This window comes from Bidens hawaiensis, unplaced genomic scaffold (assembly GCF_021521415.1).
Source record: "Bidens hawaiensis isolate Kalapana, Puna unplaced genomic scaffold, B.hawaiensis_p1.1 tig00004795_1, whole genome shotgun sequence".
NCBI classification, from domain to species: domain Eukaryota; kingdom Viridiplantae; phylum Streptophyta; class Magnoliopsida; order Asterales; family Asteraceae; genus Bidens; species Bidens hawaiensis.
The window spans coordinates 825256-846710 of NW_027491299.1; positions in this window are offsets into that span (position 1 = coordinate 825256).

Consider the following 21455-nt stretch of genomic DNA (forward strand, 5'->3'; position numbering starts at 1 on the left):
CTCCGCTTCTTTCAGATTTACATTAGGCAGAGAGCTTGAGGAACTTGCACCTGAACCTGAGTTGGCACCTGACGCCATAAAACATACATTAGGCGGAGTATTACCATTAGGAGTGATCGATCGTCATCGGACCGGTCAAAGATAGAGAAAATGTGTATCCTAGATACCTTAAACTAGTTAGGGTAAGAAGGGTGTCGAACCACGAAGAGTCTGTGGTCGATGATATAAATTTAGTTGATTAATAATTATAAAGCTTTATGTAAAGTCATACAGACCAAATATGATTTAATTGCAAATGATTGTAAATGTAAAACAAGTGTCAAATAATAATCAAGTAACTTTAGATTGTTAATATAACAAGAATTGAGAAAAATGACCACCCCGGGCTTCGAGCTATGTAGCAATTTATATTTTAATTCAGTTTGTTAATTGGAAATTACTTAGAAATAATTTGGTAAATAAGTGTAACAAAGGATAATTGCAAAACAAGGGATTCCGGCCGTATTGACCTTTTGATGTATAACCGGGCAAGGAACACGCGCTAGGAATTTGTCTTAGTAAAAATCAAGTTATATAATATGAAATCTGTAAACCAATTGCTAGTATATGATTATGTAAACACCAAAAACGGACAATTGACAATAGATTCAACAATAAAAACTTTGTTCTTCAAACACAAAAATACCATATAAAACCTAATTGTTCAACAATGATGATGAAGCATATAAAGTTTAAATCCAACAAACACAAATCAAAATTGTCATATGCAAACATAAACCCTAGGCCCGGGTTGATCAATAAGAAATTAGCCAAACATGTTCAACATGGTTCTTACAATTGATAAAGATGAAGTCTTCAATTGGTGGTAAACATTGATGATGAAAGATCTTGCTTCTTGATGCCCTCAAAATGATGATGATGATGGAAGATTGATATATATATATATTATCAAAAAGGATCATTCAAATATATTCAAATCAGCTCTCATAACTCCCTAATCATGTGGTCAAAGATCTCCATTAATATTGCATTATTCCTCATAAAAACTTGGTCAAACTTGGAAGGTTCGCATGTTGAAACTACAGGGGCCGTAGGGTACGGCCAGGTAGCCGTAGGGTACGCCTGACTCAAATTTCCTTTAAACTCTTGGCTCTTAAACATGCTTAAATCTGCATCTTTATGTCCATTACCCGCAACACCTACAATTCACAAACACACTATCAAAGTACATATATTTGACATGAAACAAGATAAAACCATGTACTTTTAACTCCTTTAAGCTTGTGATATTAATCAACCCATCACATCCCCACATATATATTTTTCTTGTCCTCAAGCAAACTCTTATGTAACACATCCACTTCTATCGGTGTTTATATCAATTATCGTTATTAATGTTAGTTAAGGTCTAAGGCCATGCCCAACTCACAAGGCTGACACTGTCAAGGTTGACAACCCAACAAACAACTTTAGTGATGCATTTCAAATAATGGAACCGTCCAAACAAGTGTACTTTGTTTCCGGTTAAGGCACACATGATCACACCCCTCACATATATATCACTCCTCTCGGTTTAATATATGGACCAGCAAAAAGTGTGTTGGTATCTCTTGTCCCTCTATACCAAGTATGAACACTAAGTAATAAGCTTGCAAGCAAGTCATATCTCCACCCATTAACCACCGGTTGCATAAAGACTAAGACTAAGGGTTTTGCTGTGGCGTAGGCTCGGGTATGGAATAGGAATTATTTAGTAACTTAGGTAGATGAATTCCAGTTTATTCACACTAACTAGATAATCAAAAACAAAAACAATGATTTCTATTTACACCCAATCTGCAAGACTAATTGACAGTTTTTTTTCTGTTTTTTTTTTATTTTTTTTTTTGGTATTACTGAACAAACTGAGACATAGCTACATTGTGTCCTATGCTCTGCAAACCGACTATATACATTCTAAATATTGGATTTCATCATAAAAAGCTTAGGGTTAACATAGCTTGTGACGTAAGTTTTAATCAAATGAAAAGAGAAAAGGCTTAAGATTGGCTCCTAAGGGATAATATAGGATAGGGAGTATTATTTATGTGAAGGCCAATATATGTGGGTTTCTATAGTCCAAATCTTCATACAGGTGGTGGTATTAAGATCTCGATATGCATATGACATGCAAGTTCTAGATATTAGGAGCCTACTGGTTACACTCTTTATAGCACTCATATGACATGTGTATATATCTATATATTATATGTGTATTATATATAAGGCAAATCTCACACACGCACGGAAGGAATTGGGCTGCCGATGTGAAACATGTGTACCCGTCCCCTTGACTCGGTTATCCCCATCTAAACAATCCCATTTTTATTTTCCTTTGAAAAACGTTTGTTGAGAAAACTTTCGAGAAACTTAAAGAATTAACCATGAACAAAGATCTCAACATGTGCATTAATAAAAACAACTAACAGTTTACGACTTCGGTTTTTGTGCACATTCAAGCTACTTAAAAGGACAAAATTTTTTAATTTTTTAATTTTTTTTTTACTTTGAAGATTTTCAATTTTCTCCATCCCCACACTTGAGGTTGACATTGTCCTCAATGTAAAAATTTAAGCTTTTAAATAGCATTTAGGAGGACGGGGTTAAAATTGAATGCTTAGCATTTTTTTTTTCGGGATGCAACGGTAATTTACAATAAAATAATGAGTTAACTAGAATGCTAAAACAAAATATCGAAATAAGAGCACCTGATTTGAGCATTTCAATTCGTCATAGGCTTCTCGTTGATCCACACTTTGCGCCTTCATTGCTTATGCAACGACCTATTACTTTACCAAAAATCTTGTAGAGGCATGTCTCCCACATGTGAAACATAAAATTTTAAAATTCAATATATTTTTTTTTTGTTTTTTTTTCATTTTTTTTCTTTTCTTTTCTTTTTTTTTTATAAATAAGAAGCAAATATTGCATTGAGGATTTATACAAAATATACAAATGAACGTGCCCATGAAAACGTTCATTGGTACCCGTAATTATTATTCGGGTCAAAACGAGGGTATGATTGTCTTTCCCCAAAAATGCTCTCCATATATCCCTCGTACACATCTTTCCTATTAAGCACACCTCCTTGGTTTGAACTTCCTTCATCCGACGATGACGGTGGCTGAACTGGCAACCAACTTGATGCAAAGCTTTGTGGATATGGTTTCGCTTGGGGTGCCAACTCAAACGATGCCGCCTCCCAATTTGTTGGCGGGGAGACTTGAGTGACCGGTAACGGGCTTGGAAATTGTGAAACAACGTCACCTGCTCATTATAAAGGTGTAGATCGTTGATGAAATTCTCGAACCCATAAGTCGTGGCCACATTGAATTGGTATTTCAACGTTGATTCACGAGCCATCCACTGATTATGTCTTATTTCTTGTGTCACGGCTTGATCCCTAAGGGCTCTCTCAGCAGGTGTCCAATGAGGATACCCATTAGGTCTTCGCCCAACCACCAATTGTTGATCAACTTTATACCATGGTGTAGTAGCAAAATCCATGCCCCTCATACCTCCTTCTTGTGGTGCTCGTTCTTCTTCCTCTGTGTCATCTCCTGATTCAGCACCTTCTTTCCAACAATCATACCATCTCCCACTCTTTGTATCTCTTAACCTCCATACTCGACTTCTCTCAATTAACTGAAAATCACAATTATTCAGTTGCCCTTTTGTCAATTGAACAGACGTCCTCTTTATGCATCGCGAATCTTCACTTAAAACCTTTGCATTGATTAACAACTTGTTTATTAACCATTTATGAGGGATCATCTTCTTTTCATTGCTTTCCCTTGAATCCCAAATGTTGTATAAAATAAGTTGTTTCAAGGATAAAGCAGGTTGCCCCTTTGTCAATGCATGTAAAGTTTTAACATCATAACGACGCATCGACCCCCTATCCCCCAAACGAGGAATGATATTGTTGGCCAAAATAGTGGCAATGAGTTTGGGTAACGGTTTAAGATTCTTCTTTACAAGTGCATCGGTCGAATATGCGGTTACACCTTCAGGAAATTCAAACAGCTTGTTTGTCATATCGTACCATTCTTGATCTCCTTTTTCAAAAATTTGTGCCTCGGTCAAGTACTCATACCGCTTCTGCCCTACTTTCACCCCCGAATCAAATTTTGCAATCTTGTCTAGCGTGGCAAAAGACAAAGTGACATCCACCTCATTAACTTTCCCGATTAATTTAATCTTTTTTGGTGGATTGTTCCCCATTACCTTCCTCAAAGTGTACATCCACTCCACTATAGCCATCGGATATATATTCCAATTGTTATCACTGTTAAACGTTAGAGCAGCTTCCCACCCTATTCGTTCAAAACACTGTGGCAACCCAATCTGACGAAAATCCTCCACCTTCACCTTTCGTTCATACACAAACACCTGAGTTACCTGATGAAGATCACCCATCTTTCCGCAATATAAATCCTTTTGCATGTGATCGGGGCATAGATGATAATGGCTCACCCGCTTTCCAAACTCTTTCCTCGAATTCCAATTCCATTTCCTCTTCTTCTTCTACTTCTTGGATATATTCCTGATCATCCCCAGATTCACTATTGTCATCATTGAGTCGAGATCGATTTCTTTTGGAATTCCTTTTAGACGATTCAGCAATTGCCTTTCCCTTTTTTGCATTAGTCGACACTTTTTTCTTCGTCATCCCTCTACAACCACATAATTCCATAGTTAGTAAATGACCATACTACAAAATCAAATATATGTCACGCATGTCCATCCCTTTGCTCATTTATTTCCAAACGGTTATTCATTCCTCGTTACACATTTAGATTGCAAAAAGAATTTAAACTTGTTTATATAAACAAATGCCAATTTCACAATCAAAATCGTGTTTTTAAGCACAAATTACCAATCACCAACCCATAATCCCGCCTTTTTTTTTTCAACACCAACAAAACATGTCCATTACATAATTAAACATCACAATACGATTTTTAACAAGATTCAATAAACCATAAAAACTTTGAGTGACAACCCATCCCAAATTCAACCAATTAAACTTCAAGTTAGCATGAACATACCACTATACTCTTCCAATACAAATAAGCAATTGTAAGAGACATACCTTTTTGTTCCTTGGTGATGAATGTATGAAAAAGATGCAAACTTGAACCAATACTTGAAAAAAAATCGGACCACAAAGTGCCGAGTACTCAAAAATTCATGGAGAATCTTGAGAAATAGACACAATGGTTGTAATCCTCTCGAAAAAACACCCAAATTGGACCTTAGAATTGTTAGTTTTGGTGAAGATTTGAGAGAGCTAAAGACTTAGGGATTAGGGTTTTAGGGATGAAGAACATATAGTTTTGTTTATGTTTGTGGTTAGATTTGTGATTTAATTTGATCTAGTGGCTGAGATTTAATGTAATTATAAAACGGGTCGGGTTTTATGTGATGTAGAATCGGGTTTGAGTGTTAAACGGGCTGAACGGATTGTTTGCTAAAGAACCGTATGCTGCAACGGAACAGAAATAAGTGGGCGTAGGGTCTGCAGTTGTATGGAATTATTGTATCTTACGGCCCATACACCGTACCCTACGGTAGGGTGAATTTTGTTTTGGCCGTATGTGATAATCAAACAGATGGTTTTGAGCTGAAGATACGCCAATATGAAATAATAATGCCAGTGTCATTTGCCCTTTTTTGTTGACTTTAGATGACGATGATTTTTTTTTAATAATAACTAATTAGTTAAGGAAAATAAGGATAATAATAATAAAACAAGGATATAAAGAAAAAAAATAAAAATCACGTACATACTAAACCAAATAAATTACATGAATTGTGGAAAATACATAAATAATAACAAATATATACATCAATATTAAAAAAATAAGAAATCGGATCAACAAATTCTCAATTCATGAAATTAACTATATCAAGTTAGAGACATAACGTGAAATGAGAAAATTAAATATTAATATTAATATCACATAATAAATTACCAATTATGGAAGATTCGAATTATGTAAACAAATGTTCTAATTGATAACCGGAATATTTGAATCGCGTTACTGGAAAAACGAAATAGGGAAATCTCCATTGTATCTTCGATTTTGATATAAACCTAAAGTGATTATAAGAAAATCATATAATAATTAATATAAATACAAACAAAAACGAAAAACAAAAACAATTGTAAATAAAATAAGGAATAATATGATAATCGAACATTAGAGTAGCAAATAAAACCTTACCGGAAAACCGTAATAACTTCAAAATAGCAATTCAATCTTGGATTTTGATATAAACTCTAAGAGACTATAACAAAATCGTATAATAATTAAAATAAATATAAAATCTTACTGGAAAAAAGATATAACCTTACCGGAAAATCATATAACATTGTTGGCCATTAGAGTATAAAATATAACCTTACCGAAAAACGATTAATCCTCATCTACATTATCGGAATATAGGATATGGTGGAGGTCATAAGCCGAGAGAGAGAGAGAGAGAGAGAGATATTAAAATGATTAGGGTTGGAAAATCTTAAGGTTTAAATAAGGTGTATGAGATGATTTGGCAATAATAGGAAAGGAAATATGTGAGTTGGCAATGATGTGGCATTGATGTGGACACCCTAGTTGAATGACATGTGGAGCATATGTAATGCAATAATAGGAAAGGAAATATTGTTAAATTGACCAGTGTACGACACTTGTGAAAATATAAGAATCGTCAACTAAAGACATATAATTTAAAATGCCAAAATATTTTGTTATATGTTTGCTGGGAGGATTGTTTAATGTAATTGCAATTCATATTTGTATGTAAACAGAGTACTTAGAAACATAAACTTACAAAAAAAGAAGATTTATTAGTACATTGTTTGGAAATATAATTTAAAATTTTTAAAATTACAAATTCATAAACTTCTAAATATTTCGTTATAAATCATATTTAAAATTACAAATTCAAAAAAAGGATATAAAGAAAAAAAATAAAAATCACGTACATACTAAAAAGAAGTTTATTAGTATTCTCTTTTTTTTTCTATTTTTATTTTTAATAACACGTCGGGTTCGTTGAGTCGGACGAATCTCCTTCCTCAACTGGAAATTAAACATTGTCCTCGATGTTTTTGAAAGTGGACATCGCCTAACCGTTCCCCGGCTTGCTTATTAAAATTAAGTAATTGTTTTCTCTCTTTTTTTCTTTCTTTTTTCTGAAACTAAAATGAAAAAAAATAATAATATACAAGAGTACAATACAGGTGGTTTGCTCCCCATCTGATGTTATCTGGCCCTCAGACGGCCTCATATGTTGGCGGGTCTACCAAAAAACTCACCACCTCCATTTACTTTGTGTTAATGTCTACGGCTTCAAGAAACGGTTTTAATCGATAACCGTTAACTTGTCTCGTCTTATCTTTAAGATTTTCAGTTTCCACCTCGCCATAGTTCCCGACTAGTAATATAACATACGGTCCTATCCACTTGCTTATCAACTTCCCAGGAAAGAACTTGGCTCGGGAATTGTAAAGCCACACCTTTTGACCAACTTCAAAGGTTTTCTTCCGAATCTTTGCATCATGAACTTTTTTCATCTTTGCCTTGTAGGCTGCAGAAGTTTCATACACCTCATTTCTTATTTCTTCCAGCTCGTTTAGATTTAATTTCCTTTCTTTGCCTGCATTGTCATATTCAAGATTAACTTTCTTAACGGCCCAATATGCACGATGGGCAAGTTCCATAGGCAAATGACAACCCTTCCCGTAAACTAAACGATATGGAGTGGTTCCAATAGGAGTTTTATAAGCGGTTCTGTAGGCCCATAAAGCTTCGTCTAACCGCAAAGACCAATCCTTACGGTCGGGCCTTACAGTTTTTTGTAAAATTTCTTTTATTTGTCTATTGGAAACCTCCGCTTGACCGCGCGTTTGCGGGTGATATGGGGTTGCAATCCTATGGTTAATGCCATAACGTTTAAGTAATTTTCCAAAATTAAAGTTTTTAAAGTGAGATCCCCTATCACTTATGATCACACGAGGGATACCAAACCTTGTGAAGATATTAGTTTGGAAAAAATTACAAACAACAGAATGGTCGTTTGTTTTAGTGGCTATTGCTTCTATCCATTTGGACACATAATCAACAGCCACTAAGACATAACTCTTCCCATATGAATTCGGGAATGGTCCCATGAAATCTATTCTCCACACGTCAAAGATATCAACGACAAGGATCGGTTGCATGGGCATTTCATCTCGTCTAGAAATACTCCCTAATTGTTGACACCGCACACAATTCTTCGCAAATTCGTGTGCTTCTTTAAAAATACTAGGCCAAAAGAAACCAGAAGATAAAACCCGATGTCCGGTTTTCTGACCACTAAAGTGGCCCCCACATGCATACGAGTGAGCGTGAGCTAACACATCTTGAACTTCATTATCCGGGATACACCTTTGAATCATTTGATCGGGTCCTACTTTAAACAAATCTGGATCATCCCAAATATATTGCCTCGCTTGAGCAATGAATTGGCATCTCCGTTTTTTATTCCATGATTCGGGAACTGTACCTGCAGCCAAGTAATTCACAATATTAGCAAACCAAGGTAAAGTAGATATTGACAAGATATGTTCATCTGGGAAAGATTTATTAATTGGTTTGCTTATCCCGTCCTCTTCCACTACAATTCTTGACAAGTGGCCGGCCACCACGTTTTCACTCCCTTTCTTGTCTCGAATTTCAACATCAAATTCTTGTAACAACAAGATCCACCTAATCAACCGTGACTTTGCATCCTTTTTCTCCATGAGGTACCTGAGAGTACTATGGTCAGAATATATAATGACTTTGCTACCACAAATATAAGAACGAAACTTATCCAAAGCATATACTACTGCAAGTAATTCTTTTTCTGTTGTTGTGTAATTAAGTTGTGCATCAGAAAGAGTTTTACTTGAATAATATATTGCCACGGGTTTCTTATCAATCCTTTGACCCAAAACAGCCCCAATTGCATAATTACTCGCATCACACATAATTTCAAAAGGTAAAGACCACTCGAATGATTGCAAAATTGGGGCTTCAACTAACTTTTGTTTCAAAATGTTAAAAGCTTCAATACATTCTTCATTAAAAACAAAAGGAGCATCTTTCAATAGTAAGTTACATAAAGGTTTTGTTATTGAACTAAATCCTTTAATAAACCTCCTATAAAACCCCACATGGCCTAAGAATGATCTAATGCTTTTAACATTCGTGGGATGAGGTAAACTTGATATAACTTGTACTTTTGCATGTTCTCCCTCAATCCCATGACTTGAAATCACAAGGCCTAACACGATACCTTCTTGGACCATAAACTGACTTTTTTCCCAACTCAAGACCAAATTTGTTTCAACACATCTTTTTAACACCTTCTCTAGTTAATCTAAGCATGTTTTAAAAGATGAGCCAAAAATAGAAAAATCGTCCATAAAGATTTCTAAAGACTCCCCCACCATATCTGAAAAGATACTCATCATACACCTTTGGAAGGTGGCGGAGGCATTACATAATCCAAAAGGCATTCGCCTAAATGCGAAAGTACCATATGGACATATAAAGATGGTCTTTTGTTGATCCTCAGGATGAATGGCGATTTGGTTATAACCTAAATAACCATCTAAAAAACAATAATATTTCTGACTTGCCAATTTCTCTATAATTTGATCTATGAATGGTAAAGGAAAATGGTCCTTAGAAGTAGCTGCATTTAATTTCCTATAGTCAATACAAACCCGCCACCCGGTTACCGGCTGAGTGGCTACCTCCTCACCTGAGTCGTTCTTAACGACTTGGATGCCCGCTTTTTTAGGCACGGTTTGTGTTGGACTTACCCATGCGCTATCGGAAATTGGGTAAATAATACCGGCGTCCAACCATTTCAAAACCTCCTTCTTCACCACCTCCCTCATGTTGGGATTCAATCTTCTTTGTGTATCCCGAGATGGTGCAACTTCTTGATCCGTGATGATCTTGTGCATCACAATTGAAGGACTAATACCTTTCGAATCAGCAATGGTCCAACCGATCACTTCCTTGTTGTCCACCAAAACTTTCATCAATTCATCCTCTTGGTTTTCGGTCAAATTTGATGCAATAATGACCGGTATGGTGTTATTCTCTCCCACATAAGCATACTTTAGATGCTTTGGTAACTCCTTTAACTCAACTTTTGGTGGTTCTACCAATGATAGCTTCAATTTTGTGTCAATATTAACGGGCAAGCTCTCTGTTTGATGGGTCTATGGGGGTCTACCCTCGTTAATTGCCATGATTTCAACTTTCTTCTCTTCATCACTTAAACTTTCTTGCAACTCCTGTTCAAACCTGTCAAAAACAAAACTATTCTCCGCGATACACTCGTCAATGATATCGGCCATGAAACACTCATCATTAAAAAGAGAATTAGTATTGTTAGAAAACATATTTAAACGAAGCTTATGATTACCGAATGTCATATCCACCGTACCATCTGCACAACTTATGTGAGCATGGGATATTGACAAAAATGGTCTTCCCAAGATGACATTTGGTTGTTTTCCCTGTATACTAGAAACATAATCAAGTACCAAAAAATCAACAGGAAAATAAAAGTCTTCCACCTTCACTATAACATCGGTTAAGATTCCCCTTGGAAGTTTTAATGTCAAATCAGTCAACACAACCGTTGTGTCAGCTTTTTGTAACGAACCGAAATTGTATTGATCATATAAACTTCCCGGGAGAATACTTATGCTCGCCCCAAGATCCAAGAGTGCCCTTTCAATTTTAAAATCACCAACTTGAATTGAAATTAAGGGTGCCCCCCGATCTTCTAGTTTAGGTGGAAGTGCACCCGACAAAACTACGCTCACATTCACACCAACTTTCTTATGTATCTTATAATGACGTTTCTTGGTACATAACTCTTTCAAGTATTTGGCATATGTCGGAACTTGTTTTATTGCATCAATCAAGGAAGGTTAATTTTAACTTGTTTGCAAACTTCCCACATTTCATCTTGTTGTGGGCCCCTTTATTAGTTTGTGACTTTTTTACCGGGTCCACCAAAGCTTCAGGAAAGGGTGGGGTTTTAACCTCCACATCCTTTTCCAAAGAGTCGATGGGTTTTTCATTAGTTATAAATTTACCTTTTGGGTTCTCATTAACCAACTTTGATTGCTTTTCTTTTAAAATTGGTTCCGTTTCATTATCACTTTCCTCATCAACATCTTCCACCACACCTTCAACGAATTGTGGTGGATTATTGACCTTTTTATCATAAATCTTCCCATTTCTTAAAACACTTACCTTGTTGACATCTGCATGCTTTGAAAACTTGGAACTTGCACTTTGATGTCCTGGATTAATTGTGGTGTCACTCGGTAGCTTTCCCGCACTCTTCTTGATTTGAGCCACCTCCTCGGCCAATTGACCCATTTGTTTTTCTAATGTTGCTTGAGATTTCTCTTGAATTTCCATTCTTTGGACCCACCTCTTATCCGTTTCATCTTGTGTTTGTGCTATTTTTATCAACATGGCTATCATGTCATCAAGGGTGGTAGAACTTTGTTGGTTACCTTGGTCTTGATTTTGACTTCTCCCTTGATTGTAGTTCCTTGGCGAATTACTTTCTCGGTTATTGTATGAGTTTCTTTGATAATTTCCTGCATTGTAATTGTTTTGTTGGCGGTTTTGATAAGAACTCACTCTTTGGCTTGATCCTTGAAAATTTGGGTTTGATTGAGTTGATGCATTACCATACCTAAAGTTAGGATGGTTTCTCAAACCCGGGTGATATGTGTTGGAGTTCATGTCATAATTCTTTTTCTCTCCATACACATTATTCACCTCTTCATACGCCTCCTTATCAAATGGACAATTATCACTCGCATGCCCTAAGTCACCACACCTTTCACACACGTTAAATTTCACCGATGCAACATCTTTCTTCTCCTTCTTTTTCAAAAGAGCTAGTTCCCGCTCTAATGATGCCAATTTCTCCTTAGTCTCATAATCCGGGTTGGATTTTGAAATAGGATGCTTAGCTCTTCGACTAGCTGATGCCTCGGCTTTGGAGCTTTGACTCATCTTCTCAAAAAATTCCCAATCTTCTTCTTCAGGTCTTGATAACAAATTACCATTACTTGTATACTTCAAATATTTCATTTCTTCTTCAATTAACCCATCAACAACGCACTTGACTAATTCCTACAACTCAATTTGATGATGTGGGCATTTCCTCAACAACTCTTTGAAACGAGTAAACGCCTCATGAAATAATTCGCCCGGTTGTTGTTGGAATGTTTGAATCTTCTTTCAGGCTTCATCCGTCTTTGCCAAAGAATAGTGTTCATCCAAAAACACTTTTTTCATTTCATCCCATGAATGAATACTATTGGCGGGTAAAGTGACAAACCAACTCTTAGCTTTGTATTTTAATGAAAATTGAAACAACCTCAACTTCACTTCGTTTTGATCAAGGTTTTGGTCACCAATTGTGCCACAAATGGCGGAGAAATCAGACAAGTGTGTGTATGGTTCCTCGGTGGCCATACCAAGAAAATGTGAAAGAACATTTATGTAATTGGGTCTTGCTTTAAATGCTCTTGTACCCGGTCTTGGTGGAGCAATTGGTGAAGTATTATCCGAAATAGCCGGTCTAAACCGACCATTAACTCCATGAACCGGTGCCACATGATGTCTTCTTTGAAACTGTGGATGGTTGATGATTGGAACACCATGTTGGAATTGATTCCTACCCTTCCGTTTGGATTACAAAACCGTTCAAAAAGATTATTGTTGTTGATGTTGATCCGGTTTCCTCTCCGATTATGGTTTAGAGGGATATTATCAAACCCGTCTCCGCCCGCGTACCTATAGTCCGCGTACTCATTACCATTCCACTCCCCATAATTGTTGCTTTGTTCATACCCATCTTCATGATTGAAGTCCCCCTCCATATCATCAGAACCATCGTTGCCATAATCATCCGCATACCCAAACTCGTCACCATTATCATTATAACCCATGTCTCTTGGGTGTAATGTGTGGATACTAACATTATCCTCTTCATAATTTTCTTCACCATTGTTGGGAAAAAGGTTTTGTTGGGAAGGAGTTTGGTGTTGTGGGCTTCTTTGGTTGTTATTGAGATGTGGATTTTGGTTTCGGTTGGAATTTCAGTTTTGATTACAGTTGTGGTTTGGATTAATGGGCATCGGTGGAGTGGGTGGTCTACGGTTATTGCCAATTGAATGGTTGCTCATGTTTGTAGGTTCGGGTGAGATTGGTTGCAAGTTTTGTTGTCGGTTTCGGTTTTGCCTTGCTATTCTCTCTATTTTCGGTTCAAAAGCAAGTGGTGAAGTCCGCCCGGACAAACGAGTACTCATACAATAACTGTCACCTGCACACGTAAACAACTACCACGCGTAAAAGAGAACAAAAGATAATAACAATCAAAACACTTAAAACAAATTATCACTAATAAAAAAATTAACTAAATTTAAAAACACCAAGCGCACAATCTCCCCGGCAACGGCGCCAAAATTTGATCGGTCGTCGTCGGACCGGTCACAGATAGAAAAAATGTGTGTCCTAGATACCTTAAACTAGTTAGGGTAAGAAGGGTGTCGAACCACGAAGAGTCTGTGGTCGATGATATAAATTTAGTTGATTAATAATTATAAAGCTTTATGTAAAGTCGTACAGACCAAATATGATTTAATTGCAAATGATTGTAAATATAAAACAAGTGTCAAATAATAATCAAGTAACTTTAGTTTGTTGATATAACAAGAATTGATAAAAATGACCACCCCGGGCTTCGAGCTATGTAGCAATTTATATTTTAATTCGGTTTGTTAATTGGAAATTACTTAGAAATAATTTGGTAAATAAGTGTAACAAAGGATAATTGCAAAACAAGGGATTCCGGCCGTATTGACCTTTTGATGTATAACCGGGCAAGGAACACGCGCTAGGAATTTGTCTTAGTAAAAATCAAGTTATATAATATGAAATCCGTAAACCAATTGCTAGTATATGATTATGTAAACATCAAAAATGGACAATTGACAATAGATTCAACAATAAAAACTTTGTTCTTCAAACACAAAAATACCATATAAACCCTAATTGTTCAACAATGATGATGAACCATATTAAGTTTAAATCCATCAAACACAAATCAAAATTGTCATATGCAAACATAAACCCTAGGCCCGGGTTGATCAATAAGAAATTAGCCAAACATGTTCAACATGGTTCTTACAATTGATAAAGATGAAGTCTTCAATTAGTGGTAAACCTTGATGATGAAAGATCTTGCTTCTTGATGCCCTCAAAATGATGATGATGGTTATGATGATGGAAGATTGATATATATATATATATATATATATATATATATTATCAAAAAGGATCATTCAAATCGACTGATCATTTCTTCCACAGTCTCATTTTTCAACAGAGTAAAATTTCTAAATTGAAATTTCACTAAAGTCTTCTTGCTCTCGAGTGTGTTCCCTAGACTTCGGGTTTTCAAAGAAGCAAATAATGAAGCACAAGTCTTGATATTGCTGTATTGATGAAAAATGTGCTCTGGCAACGCCATAGTGAGAGTCGAGTAGGCTTTGGTCTCGCTCTCAGCTTCCTTGATCTCATGAGCTTCATAACAGTGATAAGCCTTTTCAGTCAAGCCAAGTGATTCACTCCCCACACGAGGTGCCTTATAAACAATATCCAGATATCTCACACTACTTAGATGTACAGATCAAAGATGAGCGCGAAACCTTGGCTCCCAACGTGAAAATTCAGACAATTTCAGTAGTTTGGGACATTTATTGTGTGACCCAATCTCATTATCCATTGATAACATTTGCTGCATCAAGGCGTTCTGAGAGGCTAAAGCATAATACGAGGCTTGATTTTGAGAAGCCATGATTTGACACAGTCTAAAAGTCAAAGGACTAAACCTGTCAAATGATAAGACTTATACTCACTGTTTACGAATGTATACTGTTCTTAGCGTATGAGAATACATGAATGTGTAGCGAATATGAATGATCAAAGTTAACGAATGAGTAACGAATGGGAAAGTGTAAGGTTAACAAATGTTCTGGTTAATGAATGAGAAATTAGCGAATGATGAACACTGTTTTAACGAATGAAGCTTTACGAAAGATCCATAACTAACGAATGATCAGTTACACAGTTAACGAATCAATCTTCAAACATGACGAATCAGTCTTCAACCATTAACGAATCAGTTTTCAAACCTTCAAACCATTTTGAATTTCAATCCTAAGTCCAGAATAGTCCGAATTAACTAAAATATACACCAAAACACTCGGAATTCAATTCCGAACTTCACTAAACCAGTCCGAACTCACAAACCGTCCAAATCCAAACTCAATCAAACTGTTCACATATCCATGTTAAACGCCATTAACGTCAAAACACAATTACACCTCAAACAATCCAATTCATAACCAAACCTAACTCAATCTGCCATAGAACCTATCAATTACCTTAAAACTGAGTAGAATTAACCGATGAATTAACTAATATCAATTCAATCTATACTATTATGTAATAGAGATAAGAGAGAGAATAGAGAATGTTGAAATTTTAAGAGTTTTACAACCAACTAAGCATAAATTACAATCTATTAATGCACATGAATCTATTGGTGCCGGACATCATACCAATGAAGAAGGCTTCGTTTGTTCTTTTCTTACATATTAAACCATGAGTGTCTGTCTATTGCTTCATTGGATGCAATTTCAAATATCTGCTTTTAACATCGGATGCTCATTGCTTCTCTCTATCTTCTTCTTTAGCCCCTCAAACTGATGAGTTTCAAGGTTCAACATAACTATTTATCTAACAGTCCGCCACGTTTTGAGGTTCCAACCCCATGGCTGAACCTATGGTTTCCACTCTCAGGTGCGTGATTGATTCATATATGTAAATTAAATGAATAATTAGGGATCCTAGATTCTTAATCTCTATCACACCTTTATTGTATTGTTGTCTCTTGTAATTGCATATTCAAATCCCTAAAGTGTCCTATTTCTGCACTGCCGCAATTGAATTTCTGCTATGTATTAGTGTTTATCGGTTTCATTTAACTTTCTATTATTCATTCTCATTTTTAGTTAACTTATTTTTGTTTTTGGTTCTTCTATTTGTATCCATTTTGAAGTCTATGTTGTAATCTAGGGTTTTATATTTAGGGCTTTATTTTGCTGGCTTTTAAGGTTGTATCTTCATTGATTACATATAGTTGGAACTGATGTTCTTTTTTTTATTTTTCTATTTATGCAGGCCGCATTCCTCCAGTTAATGGATTGGTAAAATATCTTTTGTATTCCAATATTATTATTATTATTATTATTTTTAATTTTAGTAAATCGTCACTCAAAGTTCTACTTTATGTTTGTTACTTCGTGTTAGTTTATTGAATCCTCTAGGTTAAGTTTATATGCATGATATATGACTACAAATTCACAATTCAAAGTAGATTTATTTGGAGTTGTAGTAAATTGGATTATTAATTATAATAGAATATGATTTTAGGATTTCTTACATTTTTTAATCTGCTGTTGATGACCTTTAGTGAAAATATGATTTGAAACAGGAAAAACGAAGAAGGGCAAGAGAATGACGGCGACAATGAAGGTGAGGAAAGTAAGGGGTCTAGCAAAAGGGGGAGGTGAGTGCAAAAAAAAGGAACAGGAGTTTGAAGAAAGCTAAGATTGATTCGAGCTTTAAGGAACCAGTTATGCCGGTTAGTGGCCTACGAGGGAGAGAAAGACTGTCTAACGATATAACAAGTCTATGCAGAGGCTTACTGCTCCCAAACTGTTTTCAGTTGAACAGTAAGTACTTTTTTTTTATATTTAAGGTCTTCAGATTTTTACATTTTCTTACTAGATTTTGTGTGGATTGAATGATTGATGCAGGGATCTAGCACTCAGCTCAAAGATGTTATAAACAGTACTTGTTAATTGCCTTCTCTAGCTTATTTTGTGTTAAGTTTTAAGGTTTGAGATGAAAGGTCATATATTTTCTTCATATGATTTAGGTTTAAGGAAATTTGGGATTTGTTTATACGATTTAGGTTTAAGGAATTTGGGACTTGTTTGTATGATTTTGGTAGTAATTATGATTTAGATGGATTTCTTGTAATCCTTATTTGGTTGTATTGCAATTTTTTTTTAGTAATTATGAGTTTGGTGTCTCGATTGATATATGATGGTTTTTTTAAGGAGTAGGATTTGCTAAAAGTTTGTTCTAGGTTATATTTCTATCGTGTTTATGTTTGCTAAAAGTTTGTTCTAGGTTATATTTCTATCGTGTTTATGTACACAAAATGTTATGTTTTATGTTTGTCGTAAGTTTCAGACAGCTATTTGCATGCCAAGTATCTGTACTCTTGAGGTAGCTTCGCCATTAGTTAGAAAGCTAAATGCATTTTAGAATTATTCATATGTTTCTCTTCTTTCTAATGAGTAGTATGTGTTTTTTATATAATCATTAATAAAAGTACATCCTTTACATTGTTTAATGGTTATTGCTTAAGCTTGGAATGGACACTAAAATGAGATAGTGAGTGTGCTAAAAGTATTTGTAATGGTATATTCGCTTTATTAAGGTAAACCATACTGAACAACTCTTTGTTTTTTTTTTTTAATTTTGTGTTATTCAACTTTTTTTTTCCTTACAAAATTGGTGACATTATTCTTTTAGCAAAGCGGAAGAGAAAAGGCTGATTACACCTGTAAGATAGGCTATCCCATTTAAATATCAGATGAAGTTCAAGATTGCAACATCTTACCGTGCCATAAATGAGAACAGGGTAGCTCTTGCTAAGGGTTGAATAGTATTTTTATTCTTTAAATTATTTTTTCATTAATTTTATAAAACCTTTGCTTCAGTTTTATAAATGAGAACAGAGCAGCTCTTGCTCTCTATGTATGTTTCTCTTATCTATTATTTTTAATTTAAGTAATAAACTGTTGCTAAAGAGAAATTCTTTCTTTTATTTACTTTTTTATTCATGATGAAGAGGATTAGGGTTCTAAAATAGGTTTGTAAACAGGCTGAATGCACAGGCTAGGTTTGTGAACGGACTGATTTTGAGCGAGTTTTTTCAAGCTGCCTTGATTTGTGAACGAGCCAATTTTGAGCTTTTTTTTGAATTTTTTTAATAATCTTTTAAAATTTGACTTTGTAGGGTCAAATGGGGTATTTGGTCAACATTAATTTTTTTTGTCGGAGTTGGCTTTCTACACCTTGTTGACTTTATATGGGTCAACATGGATGTCAATGGTTGGCTGGTCATTCTCCAAACTGATTATTATTCTCACTCTATTCCTTGGTCAAATATGAGAAGTCAAAATTTCTAACTTTTATATATCTTGAGGCTGGAGTATGTCAAGGGTCACCTTGATGTATCAGCAGAAACGAAAGTTTATTTTACTACTGTAATTGCTTTGTGGAATGCTTATTTCTATGTCAAAGTAGATGATATTTTACATGCAAATATAGGTAATTATATTAATATTGTGTGATTATAATTTTGTTTACTGTTATATACTATTGTAAACCATTTGTCATTTTTGAAAAATTAAAATGTTAAATGTAGGTACATTTGGAGCAACATTAAGTAGATATTTGTCAAATACGCGTGAGATGCATGAAATCTGATTCTGTTCAAGGATGATAAACCAGGTACCTGTGCTTGTAGGAGCCGCCAGTGTCGGTTGCAAGTGTTGGTGGTGACAATTTGTGCTGGTTTGAGTGGGTTGGCCATAACAAGGCATGTAGAAAGCATAAAATCGTTTTAATGATCAAGGTGAGTTCATAACTCCTCTTGTTAATTGTTTTTAAAATGTGTTTGGGGCTGAACATGTACAAAAAGTTTAAGGTCTTGAAAAGGATTAAACCGTGTATTCATGGTTAAACATTTTAGATCATCACCTGATTACAAGTAATTTCACGTATTTCCTCACTCAATTCATTCTTTTTTACAATATTAGTATGTAAATTCAATTTGACTTTTGAAAGTAAAGATACTAGTTTTTTTTACTGAATTAGAACATGGGTAATTTGCGGATGCAGGAGAAAGTTGGTTGAGTTTAACTCAAAATACAGCTTTGAATATGACCAAGTAAACGTCAAACCGGTTGGTGCCTTTTTGGAATAAACTTTTGTAGGTAACACGAATAAAGTTTTAGGATAAAAGTTTTGTTTCGTACAACTTTTAATCGGGTGTGCGGGTCAACAGTTTGCACTAGGTGTTGGCATTTATCTCTTTTTATTGTTAATAACACAGTTGATAAAAAAGGGTGGTCACATCTTATCATAAGCTTTTGCATATTCATGAAATATTGAAATGTCCCATTAATTAATAAAGTTATTTTACATATTATCATTCGTGAACTACAACCAGTACTGAAGCAATTGATTTTTGATAAGGTTCTTTTCTCATTATTGTTAGTATTTTTAATTCTTTATCATGAGATTAAAACTGCTAATATTAATTTAACGGGAACCAGTTGCTTTGGTTAAGGTTTTTTTCTCATTATTTTGGTTTTGGTTTTGGGTTAAGTCGGTTACGGTTCGGAGACTCACCGTGCGGGTTTTACCAACCGGCTACATGCCATTTTAGAAAATGTATTTATTATTATAAAATCCCCACTTTTTTTTTTATCAATACAGTATAGTTGTTTTTATAAAAACTATGCTATACATTGAATGAATGCAACTTATTTAAATAACAAGCTTACATCAATTTATATGTTTTTTATGTTGTGAAGGCTACAACAGGTGGTGAAAGTCGTGGATGGCATCTTGCAAAAGAATGCCACGAGTTTGTAAATTTGTTGCAGGTATGAAATTATTTTGTACTTTTGTTTCAATTATCAAATTCTGTTAAAAAACAGAACTTGATGACTAATTTTGACTTGCACCTAAAAGTTACTAATGTTGACTCATTTTCCAGCCAATCGACCCTTGCGACCCAGTTGGTTAATTTTGGTTCCGTTTCCTAACATAGTGGAATCAGTTCTGAAGCTCAAGGAAAGTGGTAAGACTGCTTATATGACATCTGGAGATTTTCGTCAAATGATCAATGCATATTGACTGAAATAAGGCATATATATGATTATTGACGGGTCGCTTGTAGCCTGCTGCATCAATCCTTGGGGTACCAACTGAAAAGTTGCTAATCAACTATTATTCAAAAATTCTGTGAGTTTGTTAGATTTGATCTAAATGAACCAACTTCAAGAAATGGAAAGAAACCAACTACAATTGAGTTAATAAGACAGGTAACGTATTTTCTTTACCATTTTGCTTTATAACTTTCAATAGTCTGAAATATCTTAATTGGTAACAACAAATGCAACTTTCAGGCTCATGGGTACAAGGCATTTGTAATGATAGTAACTGTGGTTAAGAACTGTGAGAAGGCATGTTCTGGTATAGCAGGATAACTACCGAAGTTGATCGTTTTATCTTTTAAATTATGACCTATTGACTTTATATGATCTTCTCCACACATTTTTATATACGCACATTGAGAGTTTATATTTTCCTTATATTGTTGTATAGCTAACCGTTTCTGATCCCGCCGCATCGCGCGGGTTTCCTACTAGTTACAATTAACTAATATCCTCAGTTTCACCGAAATTTGATTAACCGATGAATTTAATCAATTCAAATTCCAATTGACAGAGACGGAATTATACACTTATCAACAGAACAATCACTAAGATCCGATCTCGAGGCTCTGATACCACTTGAGGAACCTCGTGTGGATCTAGATCGTTGATTACAACGTGATGTTCATAGTGTCGATACGATTAATTCGAAGCTTATACGATCAGTGTGTGTTTGTGTGTGTATTAAGAGAGAATTTTGGCAGAGTAACGAGGCACAAAACAGAATAATAGACTTCGATTTTTATTACTGATAATGTTATATATATATAGGAGATGACACATTCGTTAACTTAAGTCTTAACAAATGTGTCATTCGTTACATTAACTATACGAATGAACATACTCATTCGTGTTACATTAACCTTAACGAATAGCCCTTCATTCGTTGTCATATTCGTTAGGCAAGGTTAACGAATGTGGCTTACATTATAACGAATGTGGGTCATTCGTTACAGGGTAACGAATGGTCTTACAATAGAGCGAATGGGGTTATTTATCAAAATACCCCTTACATTATCACGTAATATAATAATAATAATTTAATAAAGATCGAGATGCCTAAGTCGTGTAACAACAATGACAGAAGCTCTAATCAACTCATAACATATTTCAACTTAAGTTTTTTTATTACATTGTTTTGAAATTCTATATACAATGATGCAACTTGCTAGAAATG